The 5,428-nt window shown below is 36.6% G+C and overlaps 1 long non-coding RNA gene across 1 annotated transcript; it reads right to left on the bottom strand.

Moving 5' to 3' along the window:
- Window positions 1–3,607: 3,607 nt before the first annotated feature.
- LOC126667208 (uncharacterized) lies at window positions 3,608–4,249 on the bottom strand. Its single transcript, XR_007638117.2, has 2 exons — window positions 4,176–4,249; window positions 3,608–3,732 (listed from the first exon to the last, which is right to left on the bottom strand). It is a non-coding gene; the product is annotated as an uncharacterized LOC126667208 (long non-coding RNA).
- Window positions 4,250–5,428: the final 1,179 nt, after the last annotated feature.

Raw genomic sequence — 5,428 nt, 5'->3', positions numbered from 1 at the left:
ATCACAATGTCATCATTCAGGTTTTCTACATCGACAGTTTCGGCGTTGAATTTGCCGATGAAACTTTACGAACTCTCCCTGGGTTTCTAATAACAAAGTTTGAGATCGTTGGACTTCTTTTTGCGTTGTATGGTCAGCCCAAAATGAGTTCGGAATGCTCTTGCTAGCTCGTCAAAACTTAGGATGGATCCTTCTTTCAAAGTTGTTGGGAACAGTTTGCAAACAACTGCCTCGGATAAGCTTTATACTATCATGACTACCTGGAACCGACTTAAGTGAGTAATCGGGTCTCCCGTTCCATTGTAACCGTCCAGCTGTGGTGTTTTGTAATTCAATGGAAAAGGTTCATCTCGGATCTCGGCTGAAAATGAGTTTCTGATGTTCAGGAAGCTCGTGTTCTTTGGTTCCCTTCTTTTGAACTTCTCCATCTCGGTTCTCACCCTTTCCGTGATTTCCTGCTCCAGTTTTTTCTTCTGGCCCGACCCTGCACCTGAGCTATGCACACTTTCTTCGATTTCTACTCGTTTTGGAGTCTTTCTTGGCCCCTCAGGGGTTTTATGACCGGTTTGGTTCATGTGTTCATCTCTTGGGATCTGTTGTTCTTGCTGGGTTTTTTTTCTGAAGTGGCCTCCTAGGGTGTTGTTTGTCCTTGGTAGAACTCTGGTGGGTGATGAGGTGGAGCTGGCACGTATGGTGGAGTGGTGATATTACCCCGAGAAGTGGTAGGAGGTGGTGGCTGAGCATGGCCTTGTTGAACTTGCTGAAGGAAAGTTAGTTGCCGGGCATGGAACTCGATGTATTCTTATATTTTTTCCGGGGTAGGATTTTGGTTATTTGTGATAGGGGTTGCCAGAGGTGTGGATGTGTTTACCCGGGTGAACGTGAGGTTGATGAGGGCTACGCCGGGCCTTAAAGAAAAAATTTAGGATGCTTGGTGCATGGGTATAAAGTATGTGGTCGGTGGGATAGTTCCTGAGAAGGGCATTCCCCACGGGTATTGAGTGCTAACCCCCGGATGTCGTGCCTAAGTGCATGCCGCCTCCTGATGTTGTGGCCAGGCGGAACGAGCTATCACCAGTTTCTCTTCGTGGCGGGGCTTTTAACCCTTCTCCCGCAGCATTGTCGTGAGTATCTGTTTCCTTAGTTAGGGGATCATTGCCTTCTACTCTACTCATCTCTATCGCCCGCCGGTGAGATAGAAAGGGGGAAACTTTCTTACTTTCCTTCCCACAGACGGCGCCAAATGATAACTTGTGATCTGAGGTACGTCTCATGTCCGGTGGAGTCTTCATAAGTGTGCTTGAAAGTCACAACACAACCGTGAGAAGGATGCCAGAAAGGGATTCGGGTAAACCACTCCGACAGTCAAGTCAGTAGGTGATTTTAGTGAGAGAAAGAATAAGAAGAGAAAGTAGTTAAGAGTTTGAGAGAAAAGAGAATTAACCCTTTTACCTACTTGTTCCTAGTCTTTTATACTATACCCTTGTTCCTCTTTGTCTAGGCCAACAAGTCTGACGTAATTCTCTTTGTCTGTGCAGAGATTGTTGGGAATGTCAGGGTACCTTCTGTCAGAATATTGTCCTTGTAATCAGTGGTGGTCGTACTCGGTTTGGCCGAGATGGTAATCTGTGTTCTGAGGGATCCTGCTCGGTTGACCGAGATGGGCGTGTTTTTCAAGGGGTCCTTCTCGGATGACCGAGCAGGTTTTCCTGTGCGAATCTGGTCTGTGTTATCCGAGATGATTCTTATTTTAAGGGGTACCTGGTTTAGCTGTTACCGGGCTCGTCCTTTGTCGTTGCTTACCTATTCTTTCTTTATGAGTTATATCAATTTTGATGGTGAGTGTGCTTGGTTAGGTTCCTTTTAGAGATTGTTTTATCTATATTGTTATCAAGGTGAAACGTTTTGATTTGTTTCGTAACATTTTAACTATAAACTTTTGGCTTAAATCGCAAAAAAGATGAAACGTTTGGATTTGTTTGGTAACGTTTGTAAACGTTTGGCTTAAATCACTAAAAAGCTGAAACGTTTGGATTTGTTTCGTAATATTTAAAACGTTTGGATTGGTTTTGGAACGTTTTAAACATTTGGCTTAAATCGCTTAAAAGGTGAAACATTTGGTTTTGTTTTGTAACGTTTGTAAACGTTTAGCTTAAATTTCTAAAAAGGGTGAAACGTTTAGTTTTGTTTCGTAACGTTTATAAACGTTTGGCTTAAATCGCTAAAAAGGTGAAACGTTTAGATTGGTTTTGTAACGTTTTAAACGTAAACGTTTGCTTAAATCGCTAAAAATATGAAATGTTTGGATTTGTTTCGTAAATTTTGTAAACGTTTCGCTTAAATTGCTAAAAATCTGAAACGTTTGAATTTTTTTTCGTAACATTTGTAAACGTTTGGCTTCAATCGCTAAAAAGGTGAAACTTTTGGATTTATTTCGTAACATTATAAACGTTTGGATTAGTTTTGTAACGTTTTAAATTTTTTGCTTAAATCTTTAAAAAGGTGAAACGTTTGGATTTGTTTCGTAACGTTTGTAAACGTTTGGCTTCAATCGCTAAAAAGGTAAAACGTTTGGATTTGTTTCGTAAGGATTGTAAACTTTTGGCTTCTATCGCTAAAAAGGTGAAACGTTTGGATTTGTTTCGTAACATTTAAATGTTTGGATTTGTTTTGTTACGTTTGTAAACGTTTGGCTTAAATCGCTAAAAAGGTGAAATGTTTGGATTTTTTTTGTAATGTTTTACACGTTTGGATTGGTTTCATAACATTTTAAAAGTTTGGCTTAAATCGCTAAAAAGGTGAAACATTTGAATTTGTTTCGTATCGTTTTTAAACGTTTGTCTTAAATCGCTAAAAATGTGAAACGTTTCGATTTGTTTATTGACGTTTGTAGACGTTTGGCTTAAATCGCTAAAAAGGGGAAACGTTTGGTTTTGTTTCGTAACGTTTGTACACGTTTGGCTGAAATTGCTGAAAAAGGTGAAACATTTGGATTTGTTTCGTGACATTTTAAACGTAAACGCTTAGCATAAATCGCTAATAATGTGAAACATTTGGATTTGTTTCGCAATGTTTGTAAACGTTTGGCTTAAATCGATAAAAAGGTGAAATATTTGGATTTGTTTTGTAATGTTTGTAAACGTTTGTTCATATCATGTGAAACATTTGGAATGGTTTTGTAATGTTTTAAATGTTTGGCTTAAATAGCTAAAAAGGTCAAACATTTGGATTTATTTCGTAACATTTTAAAGGTTTAAATTGGTTTCGTTATTGTCACGACCCAATTTCATGAATCGTGACCGGCGCTAGGGTATGGGTATGGTTGTACCAAAACCCGTAGCTAGCCTTGCGGATAACCAAATTATAACGTTTAAAACAATGTACCTGCATAAAACCACATGCTCGGGGGCAACCGAGACTTCAGCCTAGTCTAGCAGTACAATAAGCAATATATATATTTAGAGTACACTTATCTCAGAATAATCTCCAACATTATGGCAATATAATATAAATACCATAAACACTGTAATCATGCCAAAAGCGATAAAGTAATAGTTGGATCAATCCAACAAACAATAGTCAAAACTATAAACGTTAGACTAAGACATGAATAATATGAAACTACTACTGCGGTCTAAGAGTTTAAAATAGTTCGACACTTTATTTCTGAAATAAATAAAGAACCTCCGAGAATGAAGAAACGGAGATCGACCAAATGCTCAAATCACAAACCTGGAAAATTTGGGAAAACAACGGGGTCAGATTTACTGAGTAGAGTTTATATAACCATTTACATTTATTAAGTTTAAAACCTTTAAAACGTTTAATAAAACATTTTCATTATGGATTATCAATGAAACCCTAAACCATAATTCTAAATCCATTGTCGTGTCGGTGAGACGTATCTCAATAACCGACCCCCGACTATCACTTAATAAATAGTGAGCCCAGGAGACGTATCTTCCACCGGTGCCCTCACAAAGGTGAGACGTATCTCAAACCTACCTCAATACCATAATCATTACCGGTGCGCACGCAGTCCGATGATGCCCATCGAGTAGCACGTTCCAAATCAAATCCACAATGCCGAAAACAGTTCAAAAGCTGCTTATACATATATATATACAAAATATAATAATTGCTTAATAAAGAGGTAAATAGAGATATAAACTCACTGCTTGCTATTCCACGTGAAACTTGACAAGCAATCTAACTCTGGTTCGCCTCTGAAGTACGAACAGTCGACGGGTCTAAATAAAATATTAAAATTATATATAAATCAGACCCTAACTCTAAAGAGTACTAGACACCACATAGGACCAGCACAACACAAAAACCAAGTCACATTTAATAAACACTTATATTAAATGCATTCCAGATATAACCCAAGTTATAAGGTACAAATCATATAATCACATTTAAAATGGTACATAAAGTAATTTAAATAAATCCGAGTTAAAATCCATATTAGTGAGTCAGCCGAGTTATTAAAAACTACCAAGCTTCTTCCCACTTGTTGAGCGACCATAGTCTACCCCAAACAAAACTTATTAATTTTATAAACCCGAGTTTATAATTTAAAAATACTTGATAAAATAATTATCTAAATTAAAATAGATTTTAATATCTTATAATTCAAGTAACCCAAGTTACAACCCAAAAACTTAATTAGATAAGTCATAAAAGTTTAGGGACTAAATTGTATTTTAGCCAAATAGGGACTAAACTGTACTTTATCCAAATAGGGACTAAATGGTACTTTAGTCAATTATAAAATCCAATAAATTTCCCATTCTTAATTTACTAATTAAAAATCAATTAGAAGTCCCAAAAGATAAAACATAACTTAAATAAGCTTTTAGAAACTTTTAGGGACTAAATCGCCCATTTAGCCAAAATAGACATTTCAATAAAAATACCTATAATTACCCGAGTAATTATATTAATTTAAGTTATAACAATTACGTATACAAATTGTCCAACTAAAATCAAGGTTATTATTGAAACAAAAAGAATTTAACTTAAAGGACCTATTCATTTCAAACAAGATAATTTGGTGATTCAAGTGGCTAAAAAGCCATCATCTTCTTCCTTTTCAAAAGGACAAACCCGCCTACCATTAACCCAAAACTTAACCATTCTGTAACTCCAAAACTTAACAAAACCAAAAGCAAAAACTTAAATCTAACATTCATAACAAACTTAACTATCAAACATACATAATCCAACATCAAAAGAGCTAGGACCCGTAACCAAAAAGAATAAAAACCTCAAGCAAGAACGATGCAAAAATTCCAATCAAAACCCATCCAAAACACCGTTTAACGATGGGACAAACTCAAACCGAGAGCTAGAACGATTTATAACCAACATACTAAGGGATTCATAACCTTAAATCAATCAAAGACATGGCAAAAAGGGAAAACGA

This window comes from Mercurialis annua, linkage group LG2 (assembly GCF_937616625.2).
Source record: "Mercurialis annua linkage group LG2, ddMerAnnu1.2, whole genome shotgun sequence".
Lineage (NCBI taxonomy): Eukaryota > Viridiplantae > Streptophyta > Magnoliopsida > Malpighiales > Euphorbiaceae > Mercurialis > Mercurialis annua.
The sequence above is the reverse complement of the archived record's forward strand: the minus strand, read 5'-3'. Positions and strand labels throughout refer to the sequence as shown.